The sequence below is a fragment of the Odocoileus virginianus genome, chromosome 7 (genome assembly GCF_023699985.2).
Source record: "Odocoileus virginianus isolate 20LAN1187 ecotype Illinois chromosome 7, Ovbor_1.2, whole genome shotgun sequence".
Lineage (NCBI taxonomy): Eukaryota > Metazoa > Chordata > Mammalia > Artiodactyla > Cervidae > Odocoileus > Odocoileus virginianus.
In genome coordinates, this window is record NC_069680.1 from 57917057 (window position 1) to 57936122 (window position 19066).

Here is a 19066-nt window from a genome sequence, read left to right on the forward strand (position 1 = left end):
CTAATATCCACTCAGTAAATGCTTGCTCATTTTCCCAACCTCAGCTCAAACAATCTTTACATCTTAATAAACACACACATACATAAGAGCATGCATGCTCATAGAGGAAGTAAGCAATGCTTTACTCTGCACTCTATACAGATCTCTAAGAGAATCATCATCATCCTACCATCTCCTAGGATTTATTATAATATATGGTAGAATAGAGACATGTTTATGTCACTTCCTCCCATCAAAACTGATGGAAGACAGGAAAACTCAAAATTAAACCTCTATCTTCCAGGAAACTTGTCATTATCCCAACTTACAAATAAATGAAAGAAAGAACGAGAGAGAGAAAGAAAAGAGGAGAGAACCAAAAAAAACACATATAAATAAGGATTAATGAAGGAAACAGAGGAAGAACTTGGTGAAATAGTTATTTGTTGCTGTTTTTCAGTTGCTAAGTCATGTCCAACTCTTTGCAACCTCATGGACTGCAGCACACCAGGCTCCTCTGCCCTCCACTGTCTCCTGGAATCTGCACAAATGCTTGTCTATTGATGCTATATAATCATCTCATCCTCCATTGCCCCCTTCTCTGTTTGCCTTCAATCTTTTCCAGAATTAGAGTCTTTTCCAGTGAGTTGGCTCTTCATATCAGGTGGCCAAAGTATTGGAGCTTCAGTTGAGCAACAGACTTTCCAATGAATATTCAGGGTTGATTTCCTTTAGGATTGACTGATGTGATCTCCTTGCAGTCCAAGGGACTCTCAAGAGTCTTCTCCAGTGCCACAATTCGAAAGCCATCAGTTCTTCAGCACTCAGTCTTCTTTATGGTCCAACTCTCACATCTGTAAATGACTACCAGAAAAACTATAGGTTTGACTATACTTTGTCAGGAAAGTGATGCCTCTGCTTTTTAGTATGCTGTCTAGGTTTGTCATAGCTTTCCTTCCAAGGAGCAAGCATGTTCTATTTTCATGGCTGTAGTCACTGTCCGCAGTGGTTTTGGGGCCCAAGAACATAAAATCTGTCACTTCTTCTACTTTTTCCCATTCTATTTGCCATGATGGAACCAAATGCCATGATCTTAGCTTTTTTAGTATTGAGTTTCAAACCAGTTTTATCACTCTCCTCTTTCACCCTCATCAAGAGGCTTTTTAGTTCCTCTTCACTTTCTGCCATTAGAGTGGTATCATCTGCATATCTGAGATTATTGATACTTCTCATGGAAATCTTGATTCCAGCTTGTGATTTAACTAGTCCAGCATTTCACATAATGTACTCTGTATATTAGTTAAATAAGCAGGTGACAACATACAGGCTTGATGTATTCCTTTCCCAATTTGGAACCAGTCAGCTTTTCCATGCCCGGTTCTAACTGTTGCTTCTTGACCCACACACATGTTTCTCAAGAGATAGGCAAGGTGGTCTGGTATTCCCCTCTCTTTAAGAACTTTCCACAGTTTGTGATCCACACAAAGACTTTAGCATAGTCAATGAAGCAGAAGTAGATGTTTTTCTGGAATTCCCTTGCTTTTTCCATGTTGTTATTTTGATCTCTGGTTCCTCTGCCTCTTAGAAACTCAGCTTGTACACCTGTAAGTTCTCAGTTCAGGTACTGCTGAAGCCTAGCTTGAAGGATTTTGAGCATAACCTTGTTCACACGTGAAATAGTTATATGAGGACTCAAATACACACACACACACAAAGATACACACATGTATACAAAATGTCCTCACTTTAAAAAAAAAACTCAAAGAAGAGTTACAAAATTCAAAAAAGAGGCAAAAGATCATAGGGAATAAAAACAAGATAGAAGAACTCAAAAAACAAATAGAAGCAAAAAATGAAACACTACAGGGTCTTCCCTAGTAGTTCAGTGGTTAAGAATCTGGCTTGCAATGCAGGGGACATGGGTTCAATCCCTGCTTGGGGAATGAAGATCCCACATGCCACAGGACAACTAAACCCAGGCACCTCAACGACTGAGCCCTCACCACAATGTAAGAATCTATGCAGCACAACAAAGATCCCACATGCTGCAACTAAAATCCAAGGAATCCAAATAGATAAACACAAAAAATAAAACAAAAAGTGAAACACTATAAGGATAAAAGTAACATTTTCAGTTCAGTTCAGTTGCTCAGTCATGTCCACTTCTTTACCACCCCATGGACCGCAGCACACCAGGCTTCCCTATCCATAATCAACTCCCGTAGATTGCTCAAACTCATGTGCATCGAGTCGGTGATGCCATTCAACCATCTCATCCACTGTCATCCCCTACACCTTCTCCTTTCAATCTTTCCCAGCATCAGAGTCTTTTCTAATGAGTCAGCTCTTCACATCAGGTGACCAGAGTACTGGAGCTTCAGCTTCAACATCAGTCCTTCCAACAAATATTCAGCACTGATTTCCTTTAGGATTGACTTGTTGAATCTCCTTGCAGTCCAAGGGACTCTCAAGAGTCTTCTCCAACACCCACAGTTCAAAAGCATCAATTCTTCAGTGTTCAGCTTTCTTTATGGTCCAACTCTCACAACCATACAAGACTACTGGAAAAACCACACCATTGACTAGACAGATCTTTGTTGGCAAAGTAATGTCTCTGCTTTTTAATATGCTGTCTAGGTTGGTCATAGCTTTTCTTCCAAGGAGCAGTTGTCTTTTAATTTCATGGCTGCAGTGATCATCTGCAGTGATTTTGGAGTTCAGGAAAATAAAGTCTCTCACTGTTTCCATTGTTTCCCCATTTATTTGCCTTGAAGTGATGGGACCAGATGCCATGATCTTTGTTTTTTGAATGCTGAGTTTTAGGCCAGCGTTTTCACTCTCCTCTTTCATTTTCATCAAGAATCTCTTCAGTTCCTCTTCACTTTCTGCTATAAGGATGGTGTCATCTGCATATCTGAGGTTATTGATATTTCTCCCAGCAATCTTGATTCCTTGTGCTTCATCCAGTCCGGCGTTTCGCATGATATACTCTGCATATAAGTTAAATAAGTAGGGTGCCAATATACAACCTTGACCTACTCCTTTCCCAATTTGGAACCAGTCAATTGTTTCATGTCCTGTACTAACTTTTGCTTCTTGACCTGCATATAGATTTCTCGGGAGGCAGGTAAGGTGGTCTGATAGTTCCAGCTCTTTAAGAATTTTTCCACAGTTTGTTGTGATCCACACAGTCAAAGCCTTTGGCATAGTCAATAAAGCAGATGTATTTCTGGAACTCTCTTGCTTTTTCTAGGATCCAACAGATGCTGGCAATTTGACCTCTTGTTCCTCCGCCTTTTCTAAATCCAGTTTGAACATCTGGAAGTTCACAGTTCAGGTACTGTTGAAGCCTGGCTTGGAGAATTTTAAGCATTACTTTGCTAGTATGTGAGATGAGTGTAATTGTGTGATAGTTTGAACATTGTTTGGCATTGCCTTTCTTTGGGATTTGAATAAAAATGAAAAGGCAAAAAGTAACATGAGAAGCATCCAATATACATGGACAGAGAGTGCATTAGGAAAGATAGAGGACAGACTAGTAAAATCACATATCAAAATAGATGGAAAAACTCAAATACTCATCTTTCCTCATCTTTCATAGCAAGGAATCAATAGATATTGTTTAAAGTTGAGTGTAATTTAAAACAGTTTCTCATTCAAGGAAAAATAGGCAAATATCCCTTAAGTATATAAAAAGCTGCCCAACTTTGTTCATAATCAAAGAAATACACATTAAATCTACCCTGAGATACAATTTCTCACCTCACAGATTGGCAAATATTCAAAATTTAGATAACAACCTCTGTTAGTAAAGCTATAGTGTATCAGACACCCTCATAAATTGTATGTGTTTATGCAAAATGCTGTTCCTACAGAGGGTGAATTTGCAATATACATATACCCTTTGACCCAGTGATCTCACTTCTGGAAATCTATCCCCAAAATGAAAACTACAACATAACATTTGTAAATCGAATATACTTCAATTTTTCTAAATATTGACTATATCTTTCAGAAAATCTGTGAAATTTTTAAAATCTAATATATGCCCAAGACAATTCTTTGCAGCAATATTTTTAAAAGGAGAGGAAACAAAGGAAGGAAGGAAGGGGACACTATGTATGGTATATCCACACAAACAAATACAAACTAGCTGTAAAAAGGAGTAGGAAGTTCTCTCTATATGCTACTATGGAGTGATTTTTCATAGTGAAAAAAGAATCAAGGTTCAAAACAGTGTTTATAGCACAGTACCTTTACATAAGAAAATTGTAAAAAAAATTAGACAGACCTTTGTTGGCAAAGTAATGTCTCTGCTTTTTAATATGCTATCTAGGTTGGTCATAGCTTGTTCTTCCAAGGAGCAAGTATCTTTTAATTTCATGGCTACAGTCATCATCTGCAGTGATTTTGGGGCCCAAAAAAGTAAAGTCTCTTACTGTTTCCATTGTTTCCCCATCTATTTGCCATGAAGTGATGGGACCAGATACCATGATTTTCTTTTTTTGGATGTTGAGTTTTAAGCCAGCTTTTTCACTATCCTCTTTCACTTTCATCAAGAGGCTCTTTAGTTCTCTTCGCTTTCTGCCATAAGGGTGGTATCATCTGCATAACTGAGGTTATTGATATTTCTCCCTGCAATCTTGATTCCAGCTTGTGCTTCATCCAGCCCAACATTTCACATGATGAACTCTGCATATAAGGGTGACAATATACAGCTTTGCCATTCTTCTTTCCCAATCTGAAATCAGTCCATTGTTTCATGGCTGATTGTAACCGTTGCTTCTTGACCTGCAAAAGATTTCTCAGGAGGCAGGTAAAGTGGTCTGATATTCCCATCTCTTGAAGAATTTTATGCAGTTTGTTGTGATCCACACAGTCAAAGGCTTTGGCATAGTCAATAAAACAGAAGCAGATGTTTTTCTGGAACTCTCTTGCTTTTTCTAGGATCCAGCAGATGCTGGCAATTTGATCTCTGGTTCCTCTGCCTTTTCTAAATCCAACTTGAACATCTGGAAGTTCTCAGTTCACGTACTGTTGAATCTCCTAGCTTGGAAAAACTTGACCATTACTTTGCTAGCGTGTGAGATGTGTGCAATTGTGTGGTAGTTTGAACATTGTTTGGCATTGCCTTTCTTTGGAATGGGATGAAAACTGACCTTTTCCAGTCCTGTGTCCACTGCTGAGTTTTCCAAATTTGCTGGCATATTGAGTGCAGACTTTGACAGCATCATCTTTTAGGTTTTGAAATAGCTCACCTGGAATTCCATCACATCCATTAGCTTTGTTCATAGTGATGCTTCCTAAGGCCCACTTGACTTTGCATTCCACTAGGTGAGTGATCACACCATCATGGTTACCTGGGTCATTAATATCTCTTTTGTACAGTTCTTTTGTGTATTCTTGCCACCTCATCTTAATATCTTTTGCTTCTGTTAGGTCCATACCGTTTCTGTCCTTTATTGTGCCCGTCTTCCCATGAAATGTTCCCTTGATGTCTCTAACTTTCTTGAAGAAATCTCTAGTCTTTCCCATTCTATTGTTTTCCTCTATTTCTTTACATTGATCACTTAGGAAGGCTTTCCTATCTCTCCTTGCTATTCTTTGGAACTCTCCATTCAGATGGGTATATCTTTCCTTTTCTCCTCGCCTTTTGCTTCTCTTCTTTTCTCAGCTATTTGTAAGGCCTCCTCAGACAACCATTTTGTCTTTTCGCATTTCTTTTTCTTAAGGATGGTTTTGATCACCACCTCCTATACAATGTCTCAAACCTCTATCCATAGTTCTTCAGGCACTCTATCAGATCTAATCCCTTGAATCTATTTGCCATTTCCACTGTATAGTTGTCAGGGATTTGATTTAGGTCATACTTGAATGGTATAGTGGTTTTCCCTACTTTCTCCAATTTAACTCTGAATTTGGCAATAAGGAGTTCATTATCTGAGCGACAGTCAGCTCCTGATCTTGTTTTTGATGGCTTTTAAAGAGCTTCTCCATCTTTGGCTGCAAAGAATACAATCTATCTGACTTCTGTATTGACCATCTGGTGATGTCCATGTTTAGAGTCATCTCTTGTGTTGTTGGAAGAGGGTGTATGCTATGATCAGTGCATTATCTTGGCAAAACTCTGTTAGCCTTTGCCCTGCTTCATTCTGTACTCCAAGGCCAAACTTGACTATTATTCCAGGTATCTCTTGACTTGCTACTGTTGCATACCAGTCCCCTATGATGAAAAGGACATCTTTTTTGGTCTCAATTCTAGATCATTTGGGTCTTCATAGGACCGCTCAAGTTCAGCTTTTTGGCATTAGTGGTTGGGGCATAAGCTTGGATTACTAAGATATTGAGTGGTTTGCCTTGGAAACAGAGATCATTCTGTTGTTTTTGAGACTGCATCCAAGTACTGCATTTTGGACTCTTTTTTTGACTATCAGCATTATTACATTTCTTCTAAGGGATTCTTGCCTACAGTAGTAGATATAATGATATAATGGTCATCTGAATCAAATTCACCCATTCCAGTCCATTTTAGTACACTTATTCCTAAAATGTTGATGTTTACTCTTTCCATCTCCTGTTTGACCACTTCCAATTTACCTTGATTCATGGGCTAACATTCCAGGTTCCTATGCAGTATTATTCTTTACAGCATCGGACTTTACTTTCAGCACCAGACACATCCACACCTGGACGTTGTTTCCACTTTGTCTCAGTCTCTTCATTCTTTCTGTAGCTATTTCTCTACTCTTCTCAAGTAGCATATTGGGCACCTACCAATCTGGGGAGCTCATCTTTCAGTGTCATATCATTTTGCTTTTTCATACTGTTCATGAGGTTCTCAAGGCAAGAATGCTAAAATGGTTTGCCATTCCCTTCTCCAATGGACTATGTTTTGTCAGAACTCTTCCTGAATTCTAGATCATTATCTGTCATCTGATTGGCTATCCCACAAATAAATCCAAATCCCAAACTGAAAAAAAAAAATGACAGTATTTTTACTCTAATCCTAGAGAGATAGCCTCCAGGACAAAAAGAATGGCAAAGTAATTCTAAACTACATTTAGTATTCTTATATATATGTGTGTGGTGTAATGGGCTTCCCAGGTGGTGCTAGTGTTAAGAACCTTCAGACACAGGAGATGTAAGAGGCATAGCTTCAATCCCTTGGTTGGGAAGATCCCTTGGAGAAGGGAATGGCAGCCCACTCCAGTTTTCTTGCCTGGAGAATGCCGTGGACAGAGGAGCCTGGAAAGCTACAGTCCATAGGGTTGCAAAGAGTCAGACATGACTGAAGAGACTTAGCATGCACGCACATGTGTAACATATATACATTCTTATTATATGTGTATACACATGTTGCTGCTCAGTCACCAAGTTGTGTCCAATTCTTCATGACACCATGGACTGCAGCACACCAGGCTTCCCTGTACCTCACCACCTCCTGGAGTTTGCCCAAGTTTGTGTCCATTGCATCAGTGATGCCATCCAACCATCTCATCTGTCACCCTATTCTCCTTCTCCTTTCCAATGAGTCAGCTGTTCACATCAAATGGCCAATGTATGTATACACATACATAAGGATAAAGCAAACAAATAATTATATTCACACTATTAGGAAATAAGATTCCAGAATAAAAAAAAAGAGAGAGAGAGAGAGATACAGATGGCCAACAGGCTCATGAAAAATGCTCAGTATCTCTAATCATCAGAGAAATGCAAATTAAAATGACAGTGAGACACCACCCAACACCTGTCAGAATGGCTATCATCAAAAAGAACATAAATAACAAATGCTGGCAAGGATGTAGAGAAATGCAACCTTTGTACACTGTTGGTGGGAAGGTAAACTGATAAAATCACTGTGGGAAACAGTATGGAGTTTTCTCAGAAACTAAAAATGAAACTACCATATGATTCAGCAATTCCACATGTGGGTATATATCTGAAGAAAATGAAAACATTAATTTGAAAAGATTCATGTACAAAAAAGAACTTAACGACCCAAATAACCACAATGGTGTGATCACTCACCAAGAGCCAGACATCCTAGAGTGTGAAGTCAAGTTGGCCTTAGGAAGCATCACTATGAACAAAGCTAAAGGAGGTGATGGAATTCCAGCAGAGCTATTTCAAAACCTAAAAGATGATGCTGTCAAAGTCTGCACTCAATATGCCAGCAAATTTGGAAAACTCAGCAGTGGACACAGGACTGGAAAAGGTCAGTTTTCATCCCATTCCAAAGAAAGGCAATGCCAAACAATGTTCAAACTACCACACAATTGCACTCATCTCACACCCTAGCAAAGTAATGCTCAAAATTTTTCCAAGCTAGGCTTCAACAGTACATGAACTGGGAACTCCCAGATGTTCAAGTTGCATTCAGAAAAGGCAAAGGAACCAGAGATCAAATTGCCAGCATCTGCTGGATCATAGAAAAAGCGAGAGAGCTCCAGAAGAATACCTACTTCTGCTTTAGTGACTACACCAAAGCCTTTGATGGTATGGATCACAACAAACTATGGAAAATTCTTCAAGAGATGGGAATATCAGATCACCTTACCTGCCTCCTGAGAAATCTGTAAGCAGGTCAAGAAACAAAAGTTAGAACAGGACATGGAACAACGGACTGGTTCCAAATCGGGAAAGGAGTACATCAAGGCTGTATACTGTCACCTTGTTTATTTAACTTATATGCAGACTACATCATGCAAAATGCCAGGCTAGATGAAGCACAAGCAAGCTGAAATCAATTTTGCTGGGAAAAATATCAATAATCTCAGATATGCAGATGACACCACCCTTATATCAGAAAGCGAAGAAGAACTGAAGAGATGCTTGATGAAAGTGAAAGAGGAGAGCGAAAACGCTGGCTTAAAACTCAACATTCAAAAAAAGAAGATCATGGCAACCAGTCCCATCACTTCATGGCAAATAGATGGGGAAACAATGGAAACAGTGAGAGACTTTACTTTTTTGGGCTCCAAAATCACCACAGATGGTGACTGCAACCATGAAATTAAAAGACATTTGCTCCTTGGGAGAAAAGTTATGACCAACCTAGACAGCATATTAAAAAGCAGAGACATTACCAACAAAGGTCTGTCTAGTCAAAGCTATGATTTTTCCAGAAGTCATGTACGGGTGTGAGAGTTGGACCATAAAGAAAGCTGAGCACCAAAGAATTGATGCTTTGGAACTGTGGTGTTGGAGAAGACTCTTGAGAGTACCTTGGACTGCAAAGAGTCAAACCAGTCAATCCTAAAGGAAATCAGTCCTGAATATTCATCAGAAGGACTGATGCTGAAGCTGGAAGCTCCAAACATTTGGCCACCTGATGCGAAGAACTGACTCATTAGAAAAGACCCTGATTCTGGGAAAAATTGAGGGCAGGAGGAGAAGGGGACAATGGAGGATGAGATGGTTTATGGCATCACTGACTAGATGGACATGAGTTTGAGCAAGTTCTAGGAATTGGTGATGGACAGGGAAGCCTAGTGTGCGGCCACTCCATGGGGTCTCAAAGAGTCGGACACAACTAAGTGACTGCACTGAATGTACTTCAAAGTTCACAGCAGAATTATTTACAATTGCCAAGATACAGAAGCAGCCTAGGTGTCCATCAACAGATGAATGGATAAAGATGTGCTATAGATATTCAAAAGAATACTATTTAGCCATAAAAAATGAAATTGTGTTAATTGCAACAACATGGATGGACTTAGAGAGTACTCTGCATAGTGAAATAAGTCATACAGAGAAAGACAAATACTGTATGTTATCATTTGTATGTGGAATCTAAAAAACAAAACAAACTAGTGACTAAAAATAAACAGAGTCACAGATACAGAGAACAAACTAGTGGTTACCAGTGTTAACAGGGGAGGGCTCCTGCCTGGTAAATGGGCTACAAGGATACATTTTACAGTGCAGGAAATACAGCAATATTTCATAATAACTATAAATGGAGTATAATCCATAAAAAATTTTGAGTCACTATGTTGTACACCTGAAATTAATATAATATTGTAAATCAACTATACCTCAATATAAAGAAAAAAGATGCAAATGTAAAATCAAAAAACTTAAATTAACTTTATTTTAAATGGGAGCCATCAGTATGATCTCATTACATGTTTCCTTTCCTAAAAAATATCTACTTCTTTTTGTACGTGTTCACACACATCCAAAGAAAAAAGAAAATTGGGCAGCAATGGCAATCTGGTGCAGATTGCCTAATACTATTTTCCCTAAATAGTATTCCCTAATACTATTTTCCCTAAATACTATTTTCCACTAAAAGGACCTAGGATCCTTGGTGAAAAGGCTGATCAAAGATCAGCACTGATCAAAGATCTGGTGCAGGAAATGTACAAAATGAGCCTAGAACATCTTCTTGAGCTAGGAATCAAGGTTCACTTGGGTTTTGTCCAAAGCTTCTTGTTGTTTTGTCACTAAATTGTGTCTGACTATTTTACGACTCTATGGACTATAGCCCATCAGGCTCCTCTGTCCATGGGATTTTCCAGACAAGAATACTGGAATGGGTTGTCATTTTCTTCTCCCAGGGATCTTCCCAACCCAGGGATCAAACCCACGTCTCCTGTTTTGGGAGGTGGATTTTTTATCACTGACCAACCAAGAAAGCCAATCAAAAGGCTAAGTAAACAATTTAAAGGGGTTCTCAGTGGCCAAAATTCAGAAAATTTGAGCATCAATATAATAAAAATTATAATACATTGAAACATATCCAACATATAAAAATTCAAAAACAAAAACTCATTGGTCACCTTTCAAAGTTGCTAGAACATCTTATTTTTTTGAAAATGGGTAAAAAATAGGAAATAATCAAGTACTTTCCGGATTTCCTGGTATGAACTATACTTCTGACTAATGAAATAGTAAGGGAAGAGTTCTTTATAAATGATCCCAACCGATTAAACTAATAAACAGGGTACTTCCCTGGCAATCCAGTGGTTAGGAGTCCGCCTTCCAATGCAGGGGACATGGGTTTGATCCCTGGTCATGGAACTAAGATCCAACATACCACTGAGCAACTAGGCCCACACACCACAACTACTGAACACACGCACTCTAAAGTCTGTGCTCTGCAACAAGAGAGGTCAATTCGCAGCAACTAGAGAAAAAAGCCCATGTGCCACAACAAAGACTTGACACAGCCAAAATTTTAAAAAATAAAATAATTAAAAATAAAAATAAAAAAAAATCTAAAAAACAAAAATGCACGCATTTAAAAAAGAATTATAGAATGATAAAGTCACCATTTACAAACCCTTAAAAAATAATAGACTATACAGGAATTACCAGTATGAAGGCTAAAATCATTAGGTGACTGATTAACAGGGAACTATGAGAATCAGGCTTATAGTGCGTGATTGCACTGATCAATCTTAACATTACCAAAAGTGAGACAACCCGGGCTCATGTATTAGTCATACTATTAAATGGACACTTGACTTTCAATGAAGATGTCACAGTAACTCAATGGAAAAAAGATAGTCTTTTCAACAAATGGTGCTGAAATCACTGAACAACCATGCATAAAACAGGTAACTTTTTGGATTGATTCAAATAGAAATGTTCTATTTGATAATGGCGGTGATTATATGATTGTGTATAATTGTCAGAATTCATCAAACTGTAAACTTAAAAAGAGTGAATTTAAGGTATGTAAAATTTTCCTTAATAAATCTAACTTTTAAAAAACCTTTTCTGTTCATCTCTTACCTCACTGACACTGAAAATATTTCCAAGTTACTTCAGTTACTATATAATTACAGATTTCTATTGATATCCATTGACTGTACAAGCAGTTAGCAGATTTCTCACTAGGATCTCTAGCTTTTGTTTTCAAAAGCTAATTTGTTTTCCTTAAGCATCCTTGACCACTCTGGTAATCACTGCTTATTTGATGCCAAAACCTGCAACCCACTCCAGTATTCTTGTCTGGAAAATCCCATGGACAGAGGAGCCTGGTGGGCTATAGTCCATGGGGTCACAAAGAGTTGGGCAGGACTGAAACAACTTAGCACAAATCTGCTTTGGGCTTCCCAGGTGGAGCTAGTGGTAAAGAATTCATCTGCCAAGCAGGAACTGCAGGAGACACCGGTTCGATCCCTGGATTGGGAAGATCCCCTGGAAAAAGAAATGGCAACCCACTCCAGTATTCTTGCCTGGAGAATCTCCATGGACAGAGGAGACTGGCGGGCTACAGTCCATGGGGTTGCAAAGAATCAAACACGACTTAGCGACTAAACAACAACAAAACCCTACTTAGTATCTTAAGAATATTTGCTTCCCAGGTTTCAAACCTGTGTGTCCAGGTTATCCACAATGTCATGTCGTGCAGCTGATGTGTTATAGAACTCTAAGTCAACCTGAATATGTGTTTACAAAAGTAAAAAAAAAAAAAAAAAAAAAGCTTTGAGTATTTTGTTTCTGTAGTGCTTTTTGTAAAAAACAACTATTTCTTACTTATTTTATTTTAACAGTGGAATAAAAAAGGGAGCCAAATGATTGTCTCTGACTCATCATGTTAACTGAATATCTGAAGATATCACTGAAAGATCCTTAGCAAAATGTTAACTGCTACACTTTTGTCCTTTTTCAATACTATTGGGTAAAAGCAGTGAACTTCTAACCTTATTCACTTTTACAGGCTGGGTTTAGCATGGTGTGCAGCACAGAGCCCAGAGTCTTCAACAAGATAGTTGGTTTTTGAGTATTTGAAGATCAAAGTACATTAAAAAGTCCTACCTCTGAATTCCTTCCTCCTACCCAACAACTTTTTTCCAAGTTAAATGTATCTAGTTAATTTTGACCTAACAGAAGCTGAAATTCAAGTTAAATTTTTAACCAAATTGAGTGAAGGAAGGAAAGTAACTAATCTCATTTATAAAAACCTATTCAGAAAAAATTTTAAATACCAGGACTAGATTCATACAAAATTGCCAAATATATTTTATCTTAACATTAGCTTGATTGTATCTGTTCTAATATGTAGATACACAACCTTATTTAAACAACTTCTTGTTGTTTCCAAACAACTAAGCCTCTTTAATCTTTCTTCTGAATTAAGTAACAGACCAAATTCCTTTCTGCTCCTAGAAAACTTAGAGCCACACTTATGCCTACACAAATCAGTGTGTGGGCTAAAAGGGTAGCAGTTCTCTACTTTTTTTCCCACCAAAACACAAAGTGATATTTAAAGCATATTTAATATTCACCATCCAGCTTACTTTCCCCACTCTGCACTGTCACCTTTGGTAAGGAAGACAGCTAGTTTGCATGAAAGTCCCCCGTAAGACTTCTGTATATAAGCCTATATTTTCTCTCCCATCAATCCACCATACACCAGTGTCATAAAACCATAATCAAGAACTGCGGCAGCTCAGCCTTATTTCTGACTCCATTTTATATCTCATACTTATTTTTCTTTCTACTTTCACCCCACTTTTAATTTCTCCTTTCTTGAATTTCACATAGCCTTGTAAGTCACCTTGAATCCTTTCCAGAACAAGGAATAAATAATCATTCTATGTATCAGTAAAAGCAATCTCTTCTTGTTTACCCTAGATAAAGCCTTAAAACTTCAAGTCCTTGCAGCCTCTTAACTATTCTCTACCATATTAAACACACAAGTATCAAAATCCACAAGTTCCTATATTTTTACTTTTATTAATTCTCTTTTTAAAATATTAAGGCTACATGCAGAAAATACTGGAAAAGTATCCATGTACAACTTAGGTTTAGAGCTTCATATAGAAATTAAATTGTCTGCACAAAGAGGCTGCTTGCTGAATAACTTTTATGTCTAAAGAATGTGAAGCTTCCAGTGTCTTGTATACAGTTACTCAAACAGGAATAGCTCAGCTAATAGGAATTTTTTAATGCTTTGATATAAGACTACTATAGCTTGGTCACTGGCACATGAGAATTTGTTTTAGCACTATTTTTACTGCCATTAATAAATACTTCAAATAACAGAACTGAGCCTCTGCTCAACTGAGTCTGCCTCAATTGATGTGAAATAAAAAGTATGTAAGAGAATTACATTTCTATTGAAAACGGAAATGACTGCTAATCTACTTGGAAAAGTAAATATTTATAAAGCTGGAGTTTTCATAAAGTAGTTTAGAGTTTAGTTCTACTAAAAGGAAATTAGTTATAAAAGTAATAAATACACAATACAGTAGTTTCTATTCATCCCATTTTATAGAAATAATATCCTTTAATTTCCCCCAAAGTTATCTAACCAAGTAACATTTAACCTATAATTAGGATTTGCCTTAGAGCAAAGTTTGATTTTAAAAAGTTTGACACTTCACTCACCTACTGCAGGACAGAGTATTGCCCATACACAGATACTAAACCAACTGTCTAAGCAATTTCTTGTGTTTAGAAATTCAGTGCCACTATCATGGCTCACAATTTGGCTTATGATGCATTTGTAAGCAAACAGCCTGACAAGTACCCTAGTGTATTTCAGGATGACTGACAGGACACAGTGGCTCAAACAGGAAAGGGGGATGGGTGCTCTTAAAGCAACATACCAGTGAAAGGCAATATTAAACAGTAGAATCAGATTAAAATTATATTTTTCAAGTTTGCAATGAAATAATGACATACTGTGTAATACAAGCTTTTAAATATAACTTCATGTCATCATGTGCCCCAAACACTGTAAATTCCAAAGTGACTTTTAGAATTTAAAATATATTTTAAATGGACGACCAAAAGGACCTACACAAGAGCCAGGGAATTTTGTTCAGTATTCTGTAACAACTTAAATGGGAAAAGAATTTGAAAAAGAATAGATATATGTACATGTATAACTGAATCACTTTGCTATACACCTGAAACTATCACAACGTTGTTAATTAACTATAGTCCAGTATAAAATTAAAAGTTAAAAAAATAAAATACAGAAAAAATTTTAAAACAAACATGCTATATGATACTTCCATGTACTTATCGAACTTCCAAATTATGCAAGAATATTTCAATTATTTTTAACAGAAATTAGGTCAGGGTAGCCAAAGAAAAGCAGTTCTCAAGGTAGGATTTTTTTTTTTTTTGACCACACAGTGAGGAATCTTAGTTCCCGGACCAGAGATGGAACCCATGCCCACTGCAGTGGAAGCAGGAAATCCTAGCTATTGGACCACCAGGGAAGTCCTGAGAAAAGCAGTTCTTTTATTTTTTTTTTTTAATTTTTCCATTTATTTTTATTAGTTGGAGGCTAATTACTTTACAATATTGTAGTGGGTTTTGTTATACATTGAAATGAATTAGCCATGGATTTACATGTATTCCCCATCCCGATCCCCCCTCCCACCTCCCTCTCTACCCGCTCCCTCTGGGTCTTCCCAGTGCACCAGGCCCGAGCACTTGTCTCATGCATCCAACCCGGGCTGGTGATCTGTTTCACCCTAGATAATACACATGTTTTGATGCTGTTCTTTCGAAACATCCCACCCTCGCCTTCTCCCACAGAGTCCAAAAGTCCGTTCTATACATCTGAGTCTCTTTTTCTGTTTTGCATGTAGGGTTATCATTACCATCTTTCTAAAGTCCATATATATGTGTTAGTATACTGTAATGGTCTTTATCTTTCTGGCTTACTTCGCTCTGTATAATGGGCTCCAGTTTCATCCATCTCATTAGAACTGATTCAAATGAATTCTTTTTAATGGCTGAGTAATATTCCATGGTGCATATGTACCACAGCTTCCTCATCCATTCGTCTGCTGATGGGCATCTGGGTTGCTTCCATGTCCTGGCTATTATAAACAGTGCTGCGATGAACATTGGGGTGCACGTGTCTCTTTCAGATCTGGTTTCCTTGGTGTGTATGCCCAGAAGTGGGATTGCTGGGTCATATGGCAGTTCTATTTCCAGCTTTTTAAGAAATCTCCACACTGTTTTCCATAGTGGCTGTACTAATTTGCATTCCCACCAACAGTGTAAGAGGGTTCCCTCTTCTCCACACCCTCTCCAGCATTTATTGCTTGTAGACTTTTGGATAGCAGCCATCCTGACTGGCATGTAATGGTACCTCATTGTGGTTTTGATTTGCATTTCTCTGATAATGAGTGATGTTGAGCATCTTTTCATGTGTTTGTTAGCCATCTGTATGTCTTCCTTGGAGAAATGTCTGTTGAGTTCTTTGGCCCATTTTTTGATTGGGTCATTTATTTTTCTGGAGTTGAGCTGAAGAAGTTGCTTGTATATTTTTGAGATTAATCCTTTGTCTGTTGCTTCGTTTGCTATTATTTTCTCCCAATCTGAGGGCTGTCTAGAAAAGCAGTTCTTATCTCACCTCAAGCTATTTGCAAGTCACTGTTACAACAGTAAGTAATAAAAGTAATTTAAATAGCTTGGATTATTCAAAATTGTTATTGAAGATGGAGGTAAGGAGATCTATGTATTCTGCCCCTGCTGTGTTTCTTTCCTACTTCCATGGTTAAAAAATAAATCATCAGGTTAGGAAATTCCAATTATGGGTATTTCCATATTAGTTTCATTTGCAAAAATATTTCTTTAAGCAATACACTGACTTCATTATTCACATTTATAATTTTTCTATCTTACAATATTCTGCACTGCTCAATCCTTTTATACAACAATTACCCCTATTTTTAAAACCACAAAAAAAAAAAGCCATTCATTTTTAAACGCAATCCCACATTTAGCCAGCAGAGGGTATCATCTAATCCTGAAAGGCCACAGTATTGAGCCCAATGACATTTGTTTTAATACTTGAACTAGGAACTGAAGCACAGCATCTCAACTTTGCCTATTAATAATATTGTGTCTAGCAATATTCCATTGTATTTGCCCATATTAGTGTTTATTACTTCTCATCTGTGACAAATTATTTTGTTACATTATTTCCTCCTCTATCAATTCAAACAGATGCATCAGAATTGGGTTCAATCATCAGGATGACTTTCTACAACTCTAGATTTTCTGGGACAAAAAAGCAAACAAAAACTCTATGTAAAGTTTCCAAGCTCCATTAGAAAATCCAAAACTAAATTCCCCCAAAATATTAAAATAAACTGCACTATAAAGCAAAATAATTTTTCTTCAAAATTACATATGATATTTGTAAACCATTTAGTATTTTCTAATTGCCCTGTTTAATATTTGCTAACTGTCCATTTTATAATAGAAGCTATTATAACAGAAGTAATTTTAGAAGATACATTTCCTGTTATCACTGCATTATTTCTCATGAGCATGCAATGTTATGACCATAACAAAGTCCTCATACAAGCTACAAATTATTTCATAATTTAATACCCACTTCAGTTTGTAAAAAGCACAGACCCTGATTTGCCTGATTTATTCTAAAAATAAAGATTTTACTATATAATTAATTAAAATCCAGCTTCCCAGGTAGCTCAGTGGTAAAGAATCCACCTGCCAATGCAGGAGCCACAGGAGACGTGGTTCAGTCCCTGGGTGGAGAAGATCCCCTAGAGAAGGAAATGGCAATCCACTCCCTATCTTGCCAGGATAATCCCATGGACAGAGGAGCCTGGAGGGATACAGTCCATGGGATCTCAAAGAGTCAGACACAACTGAACATGAATACAGACCCAGCTAAAATCATTAACTACCACAAATTTATCTTAACCAAAGTTACAGATTTTCCATGCTTCTCTAAAACTATTGTCACAAACATCAAGTCTACCATTAACAATGGCAAAGAAAAGACAGATCTAGAGGCTCAGAATGATCTCTCTTATGCTTGCAGGCTTGCCACTAGTGACATATCCTTTATATTAAAGAATTAAATTTTCTAAAAAGAAGAGAAATAATCACTCAGTTGCAATACAAAATAGGAAACTGCAATTTCTTGAAAAGAGAATTCTATTCCTTATAATGGCAGCAACTTCGGGGTTCTTCACTCTATAAAATCACTTCTAACATCTGAATATGGCTGTTTCTTTCCTCATATAATTATCATGGTGGCCATGTAAAAATTATATTTCACATTTGGAAATAATAACATCCTGTTATTGATTTTTTCATAAAATTTTGTAACTTTAATTTTCTAAACTGATATATTCTCTATAATACAAAATCAACACTTACAATTATTTCTCAAATTAACTTAGAAAAAAGCATCCAGAAGGAAACTGAAAAGTCTGTTTTGCCAGTAATTTGCTTATCCTTTTCACCTATCACCCACACATTTTAGAATATACAGATAACTAATTTTTTCTTTCTGTTCTAAGCTTCCAATCCTGAGTTTCGTTCCCTGACACAGGCACTCCTGAACTATGTCTCATTTAATGATTTCTCATTTTTCCAGGTGCCTTAAGCACCTACATGTAAAGTCCTTGTTAGATTCTATTTGTGGCTTAAAAAAAAAAATTTTTTTTAAACAATAATGCTTTGGTAGGGAGGGGAGACTGAATGACCAGTCAATAGATACTACTTATTTAAAATAATCCTTTCTACTTTTAACAAAAATGCCTCCATATAGTTTATGCTCTATTTTAATTTTTTTACACTCTTTATATAGTTTAACTTGAAAACAACATATTACCTCCCTATTGCAGTAACATAACACATTACTCATAACATATGGCTCATAACATAATATTCACACCAGTGAGCAAATCTAAAGCAAGCTCTCCTCTGACTACAGTGGACATGATGAGTTTGGGGTATGAGTAGCATGTGCAAATGGGTATTCCCATCAGCAGCTGGAAATTCAGAATCCTGCAACTCAGGAGAAAAATCAAGATATGATAACTATGCATTTGTGTTATGCCTTAAACTATGAGACAAGAAGAGCTCTCTCATGGCTGAGTAGAGACAGATAAGGCATCAAGAACTCACTAAAGGTAGGAAAAGAAGGGAAGTAATGAAAAACATAAGCAGAAAGGCAAGACAAACTTCAGATTCAAGCTCTGCTTTACTCTGCTTGGTCTTATTCACACTGACTCCCCTTTACCCTGGGTTCTTCATGTGAGATGAGACCTATAAAGTTGCTATTAAAGGTAATTATTTATAAAATTACTCATAGAATCCAATGAAGTACTCATTACAG

General features: G+C 37.2%; 1 protein-coding gene across 2 annotated transcripts in view; it reads right to left on the reverse strand.

The window, feature by feature from the left end:
• CTNNA3 (catenin alpha 3) overlaps nt 1–19066 on the reverse strand; it is a 1809955-nt gene that overhangs the window by 1763842 nt on the left and 27047 nt on the right. Inside the window, exon 1 of one of the 2 annotated variants that reach the window (XM_070470725.1) lies at nt 14329–14420. The exons of the other annotated variant lie outside the window; for it this stretch is intronic. The gene's annotated coding sequence lies outside the window, so the exon portion shown is untranslated. Of the gene's footprint in view, nt 1–14328; nt 14421–19066 lie in introns of those variants that run through there. 2 annotated transcript variants of the gene reach the window in all.